This window comes from Balaenoptera ricei, chromosome 1, assembly GCF_028023285.1.
Source record: "Balaenoptera ricei isolate mBalRic1 chromosome 1, mBalRic1.hap2, whole genome shotgun sequence".
NCBI classification, from domain to species: Eukaryota; Metazoa; Chordata; class Mammalia; order Artiodactyla; family Balaenopteridae; genus Balaenoptera; species Balaenoptera ricei.
The window spans coordinates 150,240,106-150,261,276 of NC_082639.1; the positions used below are offsets into that span (position 1 = coordinate 150,240,106).

General features: G+C 34.8%; 1 pseudogene; it reads left to right on the plus strand.

Moving 5' to 3' along the window:
* LOC132371090 (uncharacterized) overlaps positions 1 to 19,679 on the plus strand; it is a 31,833-nt pseudogene extending 12,154 nt beyond the window's left edge.
* The last annotated feature ends 1,492 nt before the right edge of the window (positions 19,680 to 21,171 follow it).

The window sequence follows — 21,171 nt, forward strand, 5'->3', positions numbered from 1 at the left end:
AAATAAACTCAAAATGGATTAAAGACCTAAATGTAAGGCCAGACACTATAAAACTCTTAGAGGAAAATATAGGCAGAACACTCTCTGACATAAATCACGGCAAGATCTTTTTTGATCCACCTCCTGGACTAAAGGAAATAAAAGCAAAAATAAACAAATGGGACCTAATTAAACTTAAAAGCTTTTGCACAGCAAAGGAAATCATAAATAAAATGAAAAGACAACCCACAGAATGGGAGAAAATATTTGCCAATGAAGTGACCAGCAAGGGATTAATCTCCAAAATATACAAACTGCTCATGCAATTCAATATCAAAAAAACAAACAACCCAGTCAAAAAATGGACAGAAGATCTAAATAGACATTTCTGCAAAGAAGACATACAGATGGCCAAAAAGCACATGAAAAGATGATCAACATCACTAACTATTAGAGAAATGCAAATCAAAACTACAATGGTCAGAATGGCCATCATCAAAAAGTCTACAAACAATAAATGCTAGAGAAGGTGTGGAGAAAAGGGAACCCTCTACACTGTTGTTGGGAATGTAAACTGGTGCAGCCACTATGGAGAACAGTATGGAGGTTCCTTAAAAAACTAAAAATAGAGCTACCATATGATCCAGCAATCCTACTCCTGGGCATATATCCAGAGAAAACCATAATTTGAAAAGTTATGTGCACACCAATGTTCATTGCAGCACTACTTACAATAGCCAGGACATGGAAGTAACCTAAATGTCCATCAATGGATAAATGGATAAAGAAAATGTGGTACATATATACAATGGAATATTACTCGGCCATAAAAAAGAACAAAATAATGCCATTTGCAGCAACATGGATGGACCTAGTGATTGTCATACTGAGTGAAGTAAGTCAGACAAAGACAAATATCATATCACGTATATGTGGAATCTAAAAAAATGATACAAATAAGCTTATTTACAAAACAGAAATAGACTCATAGGCATAGAACACAAACTTATGGTTACCAAAGGGGAAGAGAGGGGGATTAATTAGGAGTTTGGGATTAAAATTTACACACTACATATAAAATAGATAACCAACAGGACCTACCATATACTCAATATCTTGTAATAACCTATAATGCAAGAGAATGTGAAGAAAGAATATGTATATTCTTTTATATATATATATACCTGAGTTCATATATATATATATATATATATATATATATAATTGAATCACTTTGCTGTACACCTTTAACACAACATTGTAAATCAACTATATTTCAATAAAATTTTTTTTAATTAAAAAAAATGAAAGCTGAATCCTTAGGTGCCAAAGCTTCCCTATGAGTTTGAACTTTCAAAATAAAGAAAAAAGAGAATAGATAAGCCTGGGCTTGATGAGATGGGTTAATTTAAAGATCTGAAATTTGCATTTTTGTAGTCACCTCACAGTCATTCTTACATCTTCCAACCAAGCTTGAAAATTAAACAATTGTTTTAATCCACTGTGTTTGCAGATAGTAAAGAGACCCTCCAAGCTTCCTTTTATACTTTTAAACTTATTTTTTACTTCTGCCTCCAAAATCTTAAGTTAAACCATTTGGACACTGTGCTTATTGGTTTCAATACTTTCGGGCTTGGTAGAGGTGCTATTTGTCACTACAGATTCCTTCTCTGTCATGTGTGAAGCACAAGGGAGGATGAGCATATAACTTGTTTTGAAAACCGTTCTGAGGGTAGCTCCACTTCAAAAGCTTCGGGTCCAACTTTGAAGTTTGCTCCACTTCAAAAGCTTTGCCTTGAAGTGTGTTATGGAGAGAAATACACACCAAGACATCCTGAATTTTAAGGTTTATTGAGAATTACTTCCTGTGGAGAAAAAAGCAAGATAATAAATGAGGGGAAATCAATCTGAAAAAAAACTTGAAGAGATGTAGAAATAGAATTTTTCTTTATAAAAAAAACTTTATTTTGCAAAAGTTTTAGCACACTTTTTCTTCATGGTTTATTCTATTAGTAACTTTAAAAGATTGTTCATTCTAAATAAAGTAATATTGTAAATATTTGAGTATTTTTAAATCCAATAAAATTTAAAATAGCATTAAATAGAGACCACCATATAGAGTCAAGGGTAACAAAGAATAATGCTATTTGTCTTTGCCATGTAAAAACAGTTTAAAGTATCACTTCCTGAAATGAGGAACAGAAGAAATGTAGTATAAAAGATACATGTTATTTGCTTTTATTTAGAAGTTACACTTAAACTATGATAGTCCCTTAAGGACAGGGGGTTTTCTGTTTTGTTCACTGATGTGTCTCTTTCACTAGGTTAATGCCAGCCACATTGTGAGTACTCAAAAATCATTCACTAAGTAAATGAATGAATTAATAATAAACCAGAGAGGATACAGAGAAAAGATAGCAGAGTGTTCTCAGGAATAGAATGTGAATGTTTACTACTCACAGATTATTAAAATCAGAAATTAACTAAACCTTTGCCCCTCAAAGTGTGGTCCACAGACCAGCAGCATCAGCATCACCTGAGAGTTTGTTAAGATGTGCAGATTCTTAGAGCCCATCCAGATGTATTGAATGAGAACCTGCATTTAAGAAAACTGCAGGTGATTCACATGCACAATAAAGTTGGCAAAGCCCAGACTTAGGTAACTTTGGTGTTCACAAAACACCAAAGTCCCACAGGATGGGACTGAAATAAGAGGCCTTGGGGAAATGCATCGCACAGCTGATATGACAAAGAAGAGTCGACCTGAGGAATAGGCACAGCATCCAAAAGGAAACAGAAGTCTCTGAGCATAAACTTCAACAAAGTATGGTTGAAGACCATACTTCCAAATAAGTGGGGGTGGTAGGGGTGGGGGAAGCAGTGGTCCATTCAGATAGGTTTCTTGGAAGTCCAAAAAGGCAGTAAGCACCTTTTGGTTCCTTGGATGACCCATGTAGGTTACAGAGCCTCAGACACTGGGCTGGAATATAAGAGAAGGACTCTGAGGTTGGAATGAAAAAAGGAAGGAAGGAAGAAAGGAGTAAAGGTGGAAGGGAAAGAAGGAAGGATCCAGAAATGTGTGAGAAGACTAGAAGATAATCTCAGAACAGAAGAAAAGAAGGGAAAAAACCTATTTCTATTAAAGATCTACTATGTGACAGACACTGACCAGATGCTTTGCATAGAGTATATGGTTAAATTCCACTAGATTTGTATTATTATCTGAATTTGCAGATGAAAGGGAAAAAAAATACTGAGGCTCAGAGAATAGAAAACCATAAATAGTCATTTCAGAGGAATCACATATGACCAAAACATATGAAAAGCTCAGCTTCATGAGAAATCAGGGAAATGCAAATCAAGACCATTTTATAACTATAGATTTCTAAAAATGAAGAGGCCTGACAACACCAAGTTTTGTAGCCCATGTGGATTAATAGGTTCTCTTATACATTAGTGGTGGTAGTATAAATTGGTATAATCACTTTGGAAAAAATTTCAGCATCATCTCATAAAATTGAACATATGCATACCCTTCAAACTAGCAATTCCATTCTTAGACATATACTCTTAACTATAGACAATCTTGTGCATGTGAACAAAAAGAATTTTTGCAGCAGCATGAGATAATAATAGCCAAACTGGAAACAATTAAACATACATTGACTGAAGAGCAGATAGATAAATTATGGTATAGTCATACAGTGGAATAATTTACAGCAATGAAAATTAATGAATTAAATCTGCATCCAGTAATATGGCTAAATCTTTGTAATATTTTATTTAGAGAAGTAAGCAAGTTCTAAAAGACTACATATAATATGAAACCTTTAAGCAAATTAAACTAAAAATATTGAAGCATATATGGTATTAAAACTAAAAAAATAAGGCAAAGGAATGATAAGCACAAAATTCAAGATAGTGACAACAGGAAGGGAAGAAGTAGATGGAGGAAATAGAGAGGAGCATAAATATGAAAGTTGCACCATAGCTCTTGAATTGGATCATGGATTGAAGGGTACCAATTATATTATTAAATAAATGAATCCAAAGGCCAGTGATTAAACTATATAATAAACAAGGATGATCATTAACTCAGTGCTGTACACTGACCATCCTAATTTGGAAAAGAAAAAGAAAAGAAGAAAATAATCAAAAAAGGATTAAATTTTTTTGATCAGGTTGCAAAAGTCAAATTTGTTGTGAAGATTACCAAATCATACAATCATATAATGTAATCAGAAGTATTTTATTAAAAATCATTTGATTTATTTTTACTCTAAAATACATATGTGCATTTAAAAGCATTTTAAAGCATCTTGTTAACTCTAAGATGAAATCAATTTATTTTCAAAATTTTCGCTTCAATTTAAAATCTCAAACTTTTTTTTCTGTTTACTATGTTTTTTGTTCAAAGTGGTAAACTTTAACTGGTCCTTTCCTAGAACCAATAATCTTAAATTAATATGTGTCTTCCATATTGGAAAGAGCTTCCTTATATTTGTCCCCAAATCTTCCCTTTGTAATTTCTCTGTTGGCTCAAGTTCTGTCTTCTGGTATGCTTCTCCATTTATTTGAAACCACCTTGCTTCCAGAGTTCTACCTCCTGCTATATAAATCTCACTCTGAGTACCCCAACACTCAGTGATTCCTGTCTTTTATGAATCCCTGTCTGCATCAGTAAGTTGATACTTTAAATTTTTAATTGAACTTTATATGCTCGTTCCTGGCCTCCTCAACTACATTATAAGCTACTTGAGGGCTGCAGACTTACATGTTTTATATCTCATAATATTAGAGATTTGGAGTGTCAAACACACACCGTTCCTCCCATCCAAGTCTTTCCCAGTAGAGAATGGATGCTGGGAGATGTATAGAGATCTAAAAATCAGTTTTGTTAGTGATCTAATAACTTTTTAAAAAGACTGAAAAGCTGGGTTGGGTAATGTAATTGGAACCTGAGGCCACACTGGGAGTTCTTGAAAACAGTTGAGACTGCAAAGCATTTGCAACCGGAGAAAATGGAAAATGTCAGACTTTCCCTTCTCTGTCCTTCATCCCTTAAAAAGCCCCTCACAAGGGTCCTATGTTGTGGAGAATAGTCATGTAGGACCATCCTGCATGAACACAGGCCACAGGCATTTCCCACGAGAGAGATTCCCCATTGTCAGGCAATAGCACTAACCAGTAAAATTGGTTAGTCCATCTAATTAGGTGAAAAGAAAAAAACTGAAGCGTTCACTCTGCTAGTCCCCCACCCAGTGGGAAAGGAGTAGCACTTTTCTCTGGTAGAAATACAAGGGAGAACATGGGCATCCTCTGTTGAATGAATGAATGAACTGAAAATGTTCATGGGACAAAAAGCAAATTGTTTATGATAAGGCATGCCCCTGTAAAAAAGAAATAAACACAGATATTCCGATGCACATGATCCCTAAACTACAACCTCATTGGTCCTTTGGACAACAGCTACAAGTCAAGATATTGTACACTGGGCTGTTGTTCTACATATGTACAATAATACAAACTGAGCTTTCATGTCTGGAAACATATTTCATACCCAAAGAAATGAATATAAAGCACAAACATGTTTTTACAAACGGCTAAATATAAAGCTACATATAAGTATTGTGGGGGGGAGGGTTCTCTGACTTGGACTAGGTGAGGCTTTCTCAAATATGTGTCCAAGGATGTGTCTCTTTGCTGATCAATCTCCCTACATGAAACAAAGGCATTCTTCTTTCCTCCAAGGAACTTTGATCTGCTTTCAAAATTAAGGTCATCTTTTCTACAGTTATCATTGCCCATGCGATGTGCATGAATGCATCCAGAAGCTTTTGAACAGTAATGATAAGAGGGTGAGGGAGTGGAGGAGAAGAGATGGCAGTTTCCATATTGACTTCTTTACTGTGACCAATAGAGATAGAAGAACAGCTGTTCATTCTGGGTCACAGTCTTTAGGCTGTCATCCATAAATAAGAGTTAGGATCAGGATGCCACTAGAAAACTCCTAGAGCTAATCAATGAATTTGGTAAAGTAGCAGGATACAAAATTAATGCACAGAAATCTCTTGCATTCCTATATACTAATGATGAAAAATCTGAAAGTGAAATTAAGAAAACACTCCCGTTTACCATTGCAACAAAAAGAATAAAATATCTAGGAATAAACCTACCTAAGGAGACAAAAGACCTGTATGCAGAAAATTATAGGACACTGATGAAAGAAATTAAAGATGATACAAATAGTTGGAGAGATATACCATGGTCTTGGATTGGAAGAATCAACATTTTGAAAATGACTCTACTACCCAAAGCAATCTACAGATTCAATGCAATCCCTATCAAACTACCACAGGCATTTTTCACAGAACTAGAACAAAAAATTTCACAATTTGTATGGAGACACAAAAGACCCCGAATAGCCAAAGCAATCTTGAGAACGAAAAATGGAGCTGGAGGAATCAGGCTCCCTGACTTCAGACTATATTACAAAGCTACAGTAATCAAGACAGTTTGGTACTGGCACAAAAACAGAAATATATATCAATGGAACAGGATAGAAAGCCCAGAGATAAACCCACGCACATATGGTCACCTTATCTTTGATAAAGGAGGCAAGCATATACAGTGGAGAAAAGACAGTCTCTTCAATAAGTGGTGCTGGGAAAATTGGACAGGTACATGTAAAAGTATGAAACTAGAACACTCCCTGACACCATACACAAAAATAAACTCAAAATGGATTAAAGACCTAAATGTTAAGCCAGACACTATCAAACTCTTAGGGGAAAACATAGGCAGAACACTCTATGACATAAATCGCAGCAAGATCCTTTTTGACCCAGCTCCTAGAGAAATGGAAATAAAAACACAAATAAGCAAATGGGACCTAATGAAACTTAAAAGCTTTTGCACAGCAAAGGAAACCATAAACAAGACCAAAAGACAACCCTCAGAATGGGAGAAAATATTTGCAAATGAAGCAACTGACAAAGGATTAATCTCCAAGATTTACAAGCAGCTCATGCAGCTCAATAACAAAAAAAACAAACAACCCAATCCAAAAATGGGCAGAAGAGCTAAACAGACATTTCTCCAAAGAAGATATACAGATGGCCAACAGACACATGAAAGAATGCTCAACATCATTAATCATTAGAGAAATGCAAATCAAAACTACAATGAGGTATCATCTCACACCGGTCAGAATGGCCATCATCAAAAACTCTACAAACAATAAATGCTGGAGAGGGTGTGGAGAAAAGGGAACACTCTTGCACTGTTGGTGGGAATGTAAATTGATACAGCCACTATGGAGAACAGTATGGAGGTTCCTTAAAAAACTAAAACTAGAACTACCATACGACCCAGCAATCCCACTACTGGGCATATACCCTGAGAAAACCATAATTCAAAAAGAGTCATGTACCAAAATGTTCATTGCAGCTCTATTTACAATAGCCAGGACATGGAAGCAACCAAAGTGTCCATCATCGGATGAATGGATAAAGAAGATGTGGCACATATATACAATGGAATATTACTCAGCCATAAAAAGAAATGAAATGGAGGTATTTGTAATGAGGTGGATGGAGTTAGAGTCTGTCACACAGAGTGAAGTAAGTCAGAAAGAGAAAAACAAATACAGTATGCTAACACATATATATGGAATCTAAGGAAAAAAAAAAAAAGGACATGAAGAACCTAGTGGCAAGATGGGAATAAAGACACAGACCTACTAAAGAATGGACTTGAGGATATGGGGAGGGGGAGGGGTGAGATGTGACAGGGTGAGAGAGTGTCATGGACATATATACACTACCAAATGTAAAATAGATAGCTAGTGGGAAGCAGCCGCATAGCACAGGGAGATCAGCTCGGTGCTTTGTGACCACCTAGAGGGGTGGGATAGGGAGGGTGGGAGGGAGGGAGATGCAAGAGGGAAGAGATATGGGAACATATGTATATGTGTAACTGATTCACTTTGTTTTAAAGCAGAAACTAACACACCACTGTAAAGCAATTATACTTCAATAAAGATGTTAAAAAAAAAAAGAGTTAGGATCAGGATTATAAACAGCATAAAAGCAGAAGTGGAGAGACTCTTATATTGAACTATTTATGAATGCCCTGTGCCAGTAAGCCAGTAAGTGACTTAAGATGTACTTGTTTGTTCATATCTTAGTCTCTGGGTTTTTTTTAATTAACTAAAATTTAAAATGGGAACTTATACATATTTATGCCTTTCAGTTATCCAGAAATAATGACTCTTAGTTCATCATTTCTAGCAAAGTAATAAACCCCACAATCTATTTGAGGTGGAGAGAGAGGAGTTTCAAATATATTCAGCAGACAGTGAAGTAGCCATACATATGAAGCCATGGGATGTAAAAATAAGAAATGGTAGCATCTATAGTTCCTTCTAAGTCATTTAGCTTCATTGGGTTAAGCAAACAAATAAATACAGAGCTAGAATCAGATCTGTATCATTAAGTTTTCCACCCTTCGCAGCTTTATGGCCGGCATCTACCATAACGAAAGGAGGAGGAAAGTTGCTCAATGACTAAAGTCAACATATAGCTGCATCGAAAGTAAGAATATAGTCATCTATTTGCAGTTCTTAAGCTTTTTGTTTGTTCAATAGATCTCTTCAGCTGGGCTATTTTTAGGGTATGCCTCTCCTGAGAGGACAATTCTTTACAGTCTGGCAAAAAGAAAAGCAATCATTATAACCAGCAGTGACAAAATGCTATATAAACATCAAATTAGTAATTTTCTCCTGTAGATTACCAATTTTTTCATAGAAGTGCATTAAACACTTATGGGAGTAGAAAATATCTGTGTTGCATATTGTAAGGAAAGACAGTGAGGAAAATCACACAGTGTCTCCCTCAAGGAGCTTACAGACTGCTCCAGAAGTGACAGTACAAAAGTAAGACAGCTGGCCTGTCTGGAAACAGAAAGATATTCTAAGAAATAATAACTGGGTTAAAGAAGAAATTATAAGGGAAATTTTTAAATGCTAAGAACTGAGTAACAATGAAAACACTGCATGTCAGTATCTGTGGGATACCACTAAAGTAGTACTCAAAGAAATTTTATAGTTTAAATAAGAAAAATTTTAAATAAATAAGCTACATGTCCAACTTGAGAAGGTAGAGCAACGGAATAAGCCCAAAAGAACAAGAAGGAAGAAACTGACAGCTATAAGGGATCAATGAATTAGAAAACAAAAGAATTAAGACATGATAAACTACACAAAAATTAGATTCTTTGAAAGGTTTAATAAGATGGGAAAAGTTCTGAAAACTAGATGGGGAAAAAAAGGAGTTAAATAAGATACATAATGAAAGGGGAAAATGACACTATATATCAAAATGTCAAAAGATACTTTAAAATAATAAAAAGATAACATGAAAAAGTATACATTGATAATCTAGAAGAAATAGACATAATTTTGGAAAAAACATAAAATGCCCAAATTAGAAGAAATAGAAAACTTGAACAGATCCAGAAGATTGTACAAGTGAATTCCACCCAACATTAAAGTAACAGATGACCTACTACAGGGAAAAAAGCTGTTTCAAAAAACAATAAGTAAAGTAGTCCACTTTATCTTATGAGATTAAAATAATCTTGATTCCAAAATTGAAATATAAAAACAAGAAGAAATTAAGAATATAGGGCTATTTCACTTAAGAATGTAGATGCAAATACATACTAAATAAAATAATAACTGAATACAATGGTTTGTTTTAAAATACAGTAATACATCATAATCAAATGAAGTTCAGTGCAAGAACACAGATCGTTAAATCTCAGAAAAATCAATGTGATTCACCGCATTAATAAATTATGGAAGAAAATTCACATGATCATCACAATCAATCCAGAAATGTTTCTGATACAATTTTAAAAATTAATTTCTAATCATCAGAAATTAGTAATAGAATAGAACTCCCTTGACCTTATAAAGACTATTTACCAAAAACCTCAGTAAATATCATGGTTAAAAAGAAACTTTAGATGAATTTTTAAGATAAGAAACTAGACAAGAACGTCCTTAGTATAGTAGAGGAGTTTTGATTGCCACAGTGGCTAGTACAGCATCTGGCATAAAACACAAGCTCAATAAATATTTGTAGAATGAATGACCATCGGTACTCCAGAATCTTGGCCAGCACACTAAAACAAGAAAAAAAGAGTTCTTATAAGGACTGGGAGAAATGACACGGTTTAGCATTATTTGCATATGGTTTCATCTTTTACAAAGAAATCTCAAGCAAATCAATGTAACACACCAACTAATTGTTTAATAGAACTAATAAAAATTCAGCAATATCAATCTATACAAATTGTGTTCTCCTATGTCAGCAGTATCAAATTAAGAAATACAGTGGAAAATAAGCTGCATATCAGTTAGCTTTTGTTCAGCTACATATACCAGAAAAACCCCACTTATAACAATTAGGAGTTGATTTTTCTCGCAAATCTGTTGGTAGATGGATGCTTGTATTTGTTTCAGGGATGCAATAATATCAGGGAGACTGTCTCTGCAACACTCTTGTATTTTCCCTCATGGGTGCAAGAGGGCTGCTGAGGCTTCAGGCATTGTACCCACATTTAAGGCAGACTGAAAGGGGAAAGGCTGTGCATCCACCTCTTTTTTCATGAAAGCAAAATCTTTCACAGGAACCCTCCCTACAACAGACTCCAACTTACATTTCATTAGTAGAACAGTGTCACAGGACCACCATTTTTTTTAAAATTATAGTTGATTTACAATGTTGCATTAGTTTTAAGTGTACAACAAAGTGATTCAGTTATATATATACACACATATATATTCTTTTTCAGATTCTTTTCCATTATAGGTTATTACAAAATATTGACTATAGTTCCCTGTGCTATACAGTAGGCCTTTGTTGGTTATCTATTTTATATATAATAGTGTGTATATGTTAGTCCAAAACTCCTAATTTATCCCTCCCCCCCTTTCCCCTCTGGTAACCATAAGTTTGCTTTCTATGTCTGTGGGTCTATTTCTGTTTTGTAAATAAGTTCATTTACATCATTTTTTTACATTCCACATATAAACGATTATCATATGATATTTTTCTTTCTCTGTCTGGCTTACTTAGTATGATGATCTCAGGTCTATCCATGTTGCTACAGATGGAATTATTTCATTCTTTTTTATGGCTGAGTAATATTCCATTCTTCTGCCCATTCATCTGTCAATGGACATTTAGGTTGCTTCCATGTCTTAACTATTGTAAATAGTGCTGCAGTGAACACTAGGGTGCATGTATCTTTTTGAATTATTATAGTTTTCTCCAGATAACTATCTCCAGGAGTGGAATTGCTGGATCATATGAAGAACATTCTCTAACACCATATACAAATGTAAACTCAAAATGGATTAAAGACCTACCAGATACTATAAAAATCCTACAGGAAAACATAGAACACACTTTGACATGAATCACAGCAATATCTTTTTGGATCTGTCTCCTAGAGTAGTAGAAACGGAAACAAAAATAAACAAATGGGCTCTAATAAAAGTTAAAAGCTTTTGCACAGCAAAGGAAACTATAAACAAAACAAAAAGACAACCTACAGAATGGGATAAAATTTTCAAACAATGCAATGAAAAGGGATTAATCTCCAAAATATACAAACAGCTCATACAGCTCAATATCAAAAAAAAAAAAAAATAACAACCCCCTCAAAAAAATGGGCAGAAGATCTAAATAGACATTTCTCCAAAGAAGACATAAAAATGGCCTAAAGGCACATGAAAAGATTCTCAGCATCAGTAATTCTTACAGAAATGCAAATCAAAACTACAATGAGATATCACCTCATTCCCTTGATATAAAAAATTATATCAAGCATGTTTTCTAAACACAACAGTATGAAACTAGAAATCAACCACAGGATGAAAAGTGGGAAAAACAAAAACACATGGAGACTAAACAACATGCTACTTAAAAACCAATGGTTAATGAAGAAATCAAAGGGGAAATCAGGAAAAATCTCAAGACAAATGAAAGTAAAAATACAACTTTCCAAAATCTATGGGATAAAGCAAAAGCAGTTCGAAGTCTACTTTAAGAAATAAGAAAAATATCAAATAAACAACCTATCTACCATCTAAAGAAATTAGAAAAAGAAGAACAAAGTGTAAAGCAGAAAGAAGGAAATAATAAAATCAGAGAGGAAATAAATTAAATAGAGACAAAAAAGAAAAATAGAAAAGATCAGTGAAACCAAGAGCTGGTTTTTTGAAAGATAAACAAAATTGATAAGCATTTAGCCATGCTCGTTAAGAAAAAAAAGAGAGAGAGAGAGGATCCAAAGAAATAAAATTTTTTAAAAATGAAGGAAGAGAAATTACAACCAGTATCCCAGAGACACAAACAATCATAAGAGAATATTACAAACAGTTATATGCCAACAAATTGCACAACCTAGAAGAAATGCATAAATTTCTAGAAACATACAATCTTTCAAGACCAAATCAGGAAGAAATAGACAATCTGAACAGACTTATCACTAATAATGAACTTATCACTAATAACTTATCAAAACACTCCCAGCAAACAAAAGTCAGAACCAGACAGCTTCATAGAGGAATTTTACCAAACATATAAAGAAGAGCTAATACCTATCCTTCTTAAATTATTCCAAAATACTGAAGAGGAGGGAACACTCCCAAATTTATTCTATGAGGCCACAATTACCCTGATGTTGAAACCAAAAGCATTACAAAAAAATTACAAATCAACATCTCTGATGAATATAGATGTAAAAATCCTTAACAAAATATTAGCAAACTGAATTCAACAATATATAAAAAGGATTGTACAGTATGATGTAGTGGCATTTATTCCAGTCATGTAAGAATGGTTCAATATCAGCAAGTCAATCAACTGATACACCACATTAACAAAATGAAGGGGGAAAATTACATGATCATCTCAATAGATGCAGAAAAAAGCAATTGATAAAATTCAACATCCATTCATGACAAAATCTCTCATCAAATTTTTATGGAGGGAACATACCTTTACATAATAAAGGCCATTTATGACAAAACCACAGCTAACCTCATACTCAATATTGAAAAGCTGAAAGCTTTTCCTCTAAAGTCAGGAACAAGAAAAGGATGCCCACTCTCACCACTTCTATTTAATATAATATTGGGAGTCCTAGCCACAGCAATCAGACAAGAAAAAGAAATAAAAAGCATCCAAATTGGAAGGGAAGAAGTAAAACTATCACTGTTTGCAGATGACATGATACTATATATAGAAGACCTTAACATCTCCATCAGAAAACTCTTAGAACTAATAAATAAATTCAGTAAAGTTGCAGAAACAAGGTTAATATACAGAAATCTATGGCTTTTCTATACACTAATATTGAACAATCAGAAAGAAAAGCCAGAAAACAATCCCATTTAAAATTGCATCAAAAAGAATAAAATACTTAGGAATAAACTTAACCAAGGAGATGTAGGACCTATACTCTGAAAACTATAAAACATAGATGAAGGAAATTGAAGATGATACAAAGAAATGGAAAGATATCCTTTGTTCATGAATTGGAAGAATTAATATTGTTAAAATGTCCATACAAACCATAGAAATCTACAGATTTAATGCAATCCCTATCAAAATACCCATGACATTTTTTTGCAGAACTAGAGCAAAAAATCCTAAAATTTATATGGAACCATAAAAGACCCTGAATAGCCAAAACAATCCTTAGAGAAAAAGAACAAAGCTGGAGGGACTTCCCTGGTGGCACAGTGGTTAAGAATCTGCCTGCCAATGCAGGGGACACAGGTTCGCTCCCTGGTCCGGGAAGATCCCACATGCCGTGGAACAACTAAGCCCATGCACCACAACTACTGAGCCTGTGCTCTAGAGCCTGCGAGCCAAAACTACTGAGCTTGTGTACTGCAACCACTGAAGCCCGCGCACCTAGAGCCCATGCTCCGCAACAAGAGAAGCCACCGCAATAAGAAGCCCACGCACCGCAACGAAGAGTAGCCCCCACTCACTGCAACTAGAGAAAGTCCATGCGCAACAACGAAGACCCAACACAGCCAAAAATAAATAAATAAATAAATTTATTTTTAAAAAAAAGAACAAAGCTGGAGTTATCACAGTCCCTGACTTCAGACTATACTACATAGCTACAGTCATGAAAACAACATGGTACTGGCACAAAAACAGACACATAGATCAATGGAACAGAATAGAGAGTGCAGAAATAAACCCACACACCTAAGGTCAATTAACCTACAGCAAAGGCGGCAAGAATATACATTGGAGAAAAGACAGTCTCTTTAATAAGTGGTGCTGGGAAAACTGGACAGCTACATGTAAAAGAATGAAATTAGAACATTTTCTCACACATATACAAAAATAAACTCAGGGACTTCCCTGGGGGTGTGGTGGTTGAGAATCCGCCTGCCAATGCAGGGGACACAGGTTCACTCCCTGGTCCGGGAAGATCCCACATGCCGCGGAGAAACTAAGCCCATGCACCACAACTACTGAGCCTGTGCTCTAGAGCCTGCATGCCGCAACTACTCTGAGCCCGTGTGCTGCAACTACTGAAGCCCACACGCCTAGAGCCTGTGCCCCGCAACAAGAGAAGCCACCGCAATGCGAAGCCCATGCACCGCAACGAAAAGTAGCCCCCGCTCCCTGCAACTAGAGAAAGCCCACACGCAGCAACGAAGACCCAACGCAGCCAAAAAAAAATAAAAGAAAACCTCAAAATGGATTAAAGACTTAAATGTAAGACCGGAAACTATTAAACTCCTAGAAGAAAACATAGACAGAACACGTTTTGACATAAATAATGAAAATATTATTGTGGATCTGTCTCCTAAGGCAAAGGAAACAAAAGCAAAAATAAGTAAGTGGGGCTTAACTAAACTTAAAAGCTTCTGTACAGCAAAGGAAACCATCGACAAAATGAAAAAGCAACCTACTGAACGGAAGAAAATATTTGCAAATTATATGATCAGTAAGGGGATAATATCCATACAACTCAATATCAGAAAAACAAACAACCCAATTAAAAATGGGCAGAACACCTGAGTAGATATTTTTCCAAAGACATACAGATAGTCAGCAGGCATATGAAAAGATGCTCAATATCATAAGATACTTACAACTTGAGATGGTGGCAGGATCAAGGAAAAATATGTTGTAACAGAAAACTTGACATGTTTAGAGGCAGAGGAGGTGGAACAAGCAGAGAAGGCAAAAGTGAAGACCTGAAAGAGACTGGGGATTACACACAGTGTAATCAAGTGGGAGGACACACAAAATGGAATCATTAGCTCAGATATCAGTTTGGACTTAGCAAGGACAATGGACAGTTTTTACCTAGAAAAGAAGTGCACAAAGGTCTAGTAGAATCTATACATAGGGATTTTAGAGGTGGCAAGGAGGAAAACTAAGACATGTAAGTGATACAGAGCTCAATTTTATCTATAAAATTGAAACCAAGGTTATTTGTCAAGAAAGAGATGGGCAGAGATTAGTTAAAAACATTAAAAAAGCAGAAAATATTTTTGAAATCTTACTGGCTACTGAGAATATTTCATCAGCCCTGTCTTGATATTTGAAAATGAATATTATATATGGGAAAATATTGAGAGGCTGAAATCCCACACCATGGTTAGTACACTGCAGTTTGCCAAGCTGATTTTGCAAACAACCACTTCATTCATTCAATCTGCATCATATGTACTGCAATCTGCATAACTGCTATCTGGCCAGTAGAGTTGGATGCCCATGTCAGGCAGTGGGGAAGAAGCTGTCTTTCTTTGTTTTACTGAGTTTGCATTTGCCTATGGAGAGGAATGATTAGGAAAATATGTTCAGTAGGATGATGAATGTTTGCACTTATTTTGACAACATGGTTGAAACCTCTAAGAAATAAATCAGAAATCTGCTCTCAAAGAAATGTATTTGCAACCGATTTGATTTTATCTAAAATAATTATAATAATGTATTTGAATCTTAGTAGTGGTAGCTTCCTCAAGATTTCCTAATAATATTCATGTGCATTTAACCATTTTCCAATAACCAAATCAGTAGCAGAGGACCTCTCTGAAATGCATGTGATGTGGTTTTAAAGTTATTCAAATTGTGGTGGAATCAGGCTGACTACTTTTTTGAAGATTTGCCATAACTTTTTTTCTAGTATTATCTTTTTATACATAGACAATGTCGGCATCCTGATGTTTGGTTTTGCATTATTTTACATGATAGGTTTGTGGTAGTGAAATGTGTGCAGTGTATGAAAATGGAATCACAATCGACATACTTTGAAAGTGCACTAAATGCAAAAAATAATCTTGGATTCTTCGCGAGGTCTCAATTAGTATAGAATTGATCTTTTCAGTGGTTGTTTAAATTTTAATTTGAGTGACATACGGTAGGCAGTGAATAGTCTCTTAAGGAAAAATAAGTTGAAATCTTTTAAATCAGTTAATCTTTTTGACAGAAAGGAACTTTGTAGAAAGAAATGAGTGCCTGTAATGATCCATGCTTCCCCCCCACCCCAGACTCACTTCAGAATTGTTTTCCTTTTTAATACCTTCTCTTCCATATGAGTGTTGATTTTCAACTAGTTGTTGCTATCTGGGTGTTCTCTTAAAAGTCAGCTCCAGGCATTATTTTAGAGTCACTCAGAGACAGCCAAAGGTATAAATTCAACCCCTTTCTACTGGACATTGTGACACATTTCTTTGGGATTTATAACTGTACGTTAAAGTTTTATTTTATTTACCATGTGCAGTAGTTGCTCTCCATGTATGTTCCCTAGTGAACAAGGGAAGCTCCTTGAGGATAACTCCAAAATTCTATCTGGTTTCATGTCTTTCATGCATTCCCTCTTTAACTAGAGTGAACATGCACAGAGACAATTAACTGCACACAGTAAAAGAAACAAATGACTGTGTTTTGTGCTACTTTTCCTTTTATCTCTCTATTGTGTATAGTCAGTGCTCCATATTCAGGAGCACTTTGTAGTCCGTGATGCACTTCTTCTTAATAATACACCAAAGATATCATATTTGGCAAAAAACAACTAACAGAAATTTAGATACAGAAGGTTGTATAATTTTTAAAACTTACATGGGCTGCTTGTGCCAGCAACTAGAACAGCTAATTCTAGAAACCCAGCTACATTTCAAATAGAGAACTGTGGTTTTGTCCCTCACTGATCTATGTTAGTTCATAAATCCAAACCAGTTCTCAAGTGATACAGTAAGTACAGCACACAGATCTGTCTATGAAAAAAAAAATCAGAGCTTTCTGGGAATTATTAAAGTGCCAAATAAATATAAACAGTCATACACCAGAATAGGAATAGATATGATGCACTACTCCTTTTATTGTAGTTCTGTATCTTTCCATGATTACTTTTTCTGTTTTCCATGCTATGTTTTCATGCTGTTTCAGCACCATTTGTAGATCCCTATCATGCTAGGAATGACTGGTTCTTCTTCCTCTGGGTTGATTGACTCTCACACCTCTGAACACATCTGCACAGAGTTGCTGGTGAGGGTGGAGTGGAGGTGAAGGTTTGATAGTTGGCCTAGAAGTAAAGTTCAGCATTTTAAAACTTGCTCTCCTGTGGTTCAGAAGAGTTGAATTTTTGTTTCCTGTATCATGTGATCCAACACACTACACCTACTTTCCCCAACCTCACCCCTACTCACCCGTCACAATCTAGGATTTTGCTATTCTAAAATGTTTTGCCTAATATATATGGTCACATTAGGCAATTTGTGTTGATTGAGCCATATGAAATTGTTAATATTTTACCAATAAAAATGGCCATATGATTCCAAACTAAAATTCTCTATTCAAATACCATATTCCAGTACAGTGAGACATACTGTTTGTTTAAGAAATGTTCCTTTTCAGTTATATCACCACTTTTCCACAATTCAGTAATTATCATTCCTTTTACTTTATACCTACATCATGACATAAAGATATTTGATTGGTATTTCAGATTCTATAACTTGAGATGAAAACTTTCCAGCCAACTGTGGCTAATCCAGTCATCTGCTTGTCTTTATTAGTCCTACCCATCTTTCATGTTGCACTAACAACTGTCTCAGAAAATAGACAGGTAGATGCAAACATGAATCAAGGTAATCTTCCTGATAGTTTATAGTTTGGGTAACATTTTATTATGAACAATGCTGAAATTAGGTTTAGAGATTAATCCAGTGCCTATGTCCCCTTTCCTTGGAGAAATTGAATGCCAACTGCAGATACAATGGTGAAATAGATATCTGCATTACCATCCATAAAATTTCCCAAACCTTCCACGGTTATTTTCATCCAGTCAAATAATACAGTATATGTGATTATGTGAGGCCAGTAACACAAAACCAAGCAACGTAATCCTCTAAAATACTTTTCTGGGGAAACTAGATATGCTACGAATTCTCAAGAGCATTGTGTTGCAAAATAAATACTACATATTAAAAGCACATAAGCAGCTGAAGGCATCTTGGGAAACAGGAAAAGTAAGCCATTATCTTAAAAGGAAACTTATATTTAGATAATATTTCTTTCTTTAATGGGGCCTAGTAATTTGATGCATTTAGTAAATTACAGTATGGTTCTATTATACCCTAAAAAGACCATTTAGCTCTCACAGAGACTACTTATCTTACTTAGAGTACTAAGAATTCTACACCTAAAAAAGGAATTCTTATCTAAGTACTTTCGGTGTTTTAATTTTGTGTCTCTTTTGTGAATTGCACAAAAATAGCAAAAATATAATAAAACAGATTTTGTACATCTCTAGTTTTAAAAGAATCTCTAACATCTCCATGATATTCCTTGTAAAATTTGATTTATAAATTTTTTTTTAACAATTAGAGACGTCACAGTAGGATGAAAAAATTTCCAGAATTGCATATATTTTTAAAGTTCCTTATTAGCACAGGAAACCATGGATTGACTGATACTTCACTAAATTTTTTTCATCGGGGCTTTTACATTTTGAACCTTAACATTTGTAGCATCCCTATAATTCCATCATTTTTCTTCAGATTGAACTCATTGATATCAAATTTCACATACCAGTTGTTAGCCAGTCATATTTCTTTCTATTTTAATTGTCTACTTTTCTCTCACCCATTTAAAAAAAACAAAAAAGAGTCTCCTTAAAAATTCCTATGAACGAAATGGTCAAAGACTTCAAAAGCAAAATTAAAAGAAAAGTTACATCTGAGAGAAAATACTTGCAATACAAGTAAGAGAAAAAGTGTAAATATTTGGATATTAGATGAAATCCTAAAAATCAATGAGGAATGCTTCCACATCTGGACAGATGGAATGGATGTACTTTTCCTTATTTCTCTCGCCAAGAAAAACTAAAAACCCTGGACATTACATATAAAACAAACATATATAAATATGAATATATATTTATATAAGCTATATAAATATGAACATATTTAAACATATATTATATATAAAACAAACATAAGAAAACTCTGAAAGATGGAGAGAGTATGGCAGATTGGCTAAGGACCTTGGAACCCAAGGAGTAACCCATTGATGAGTTCTGTGGGTTTTCTTTTTGCCTCAGATATACCAGACTTTGAGCTGAAGAAGCTACCAACTCAGAAATGACAATAGGCACAGACCAAAGAAGTCTCAACAAAAGTCTGCTCTCTCTAGTCAAAGAATCAGGAGAGGGGAAAGCCTAGCAATAGAAAAACATTTTAGATAATAACCATTCTACTCTACCAAACAACACAGAAACACTATAACCCCACTCCTACCCATGCCAGCAAAGGGCAAAGGGGGAGCCCAGAATTCCACCTTAGCAAGGCTGTAACAAGGCACCCAAACATTTCTCCACTGGGGTGGCATCAAAGGAGGTCCAGTAGAGACCCAGGACTTTCACTATCACCCAGTGTTAATAAGACCACCACACCATGGTGTCAATGGAGACCATGTGGAGAGCAGGAATTTTCATTCTCACCCAACAGTAATGAGGAGGCAGCTCTCTCACATGTCAATGGAGGCTGAGTGGGAAAACTGGACTTTCACTTGCAACTGGCAGTAACAAGGCAAACTTCTCCTTTCCCTACCAGAATGGCATCAGGCAAAACCAGTGAAAACAGAACATTTAAATAAGATCCAGAGTCTCATAACATAATACAAAAATGTCTAAGTTTCAATTGAAAATCACTTGAGGAATATCTCAAACTGAATAAGAAAAAGAAAATCAACAGATGTCATCACCAAGATGACAGAGAGGTTAAAAGTATCTGAAAAAAAATTTAAAACAGCCATGATAAAAATGCTACAATAAGCAATTATAAACACGTTTGAAACAAATGAAAAAAGAAAAACTCAGCAAATAAATAGAACATCTCATCAATGGAATATAAAGATGATATAAAGAAGAACTCTGTGGAAATTTTAGAACTGAAGAATACAAATAACCAAAATAAAAAGTTCAGCTGGATAAACAACAAGGTACTACTGTACAGCACAGGGAACTATATTCACTATCCTGAGATTAAACAATAATGGAAAAGAATATGAAAAAGAATGTATATATATGTATAACTGAATCACTTTGCTGTACAGCAGAAATTAACACAACATTGTAAATCAACTATACTTCATTAAATTTTTTAATTCAATAAATAAAATCAACAGCAGAATGGAGAAGACAGAAAGGATACAGTGAATTGGAAGATAGAACAATATAAATTACTCAATCTGAAAAAAAAAAGAGAAAATAGGCTAAACAATGAACAGTGCTTGAGGGATTTGTAAGACTATAACAAAATATCCAATATCCATGTCCTTGTAGTCCTAGATGGAGAGTAAAAAGAGGATGAGGCTGAAAAGCATGCAAAAAAAATAATAGCTGAAAACTTCTTATTTGGCAAGAGACATAAACTGACAGAATCAAGAATCTGAATGAAACTCAAACAAGATAAATCCCCCCCAAAATTCACACCAAAACACATCATTATTAAAATTCTTAAAACAAAAGACAGAGAAAATATCTCAAGAGCAGCCAAAGAAAACAATACCTATCTATAGAAGAAAAACAATTAGAATGAGATCTGATTTCTTATCAGAAACTATGAAGAACAGAAGG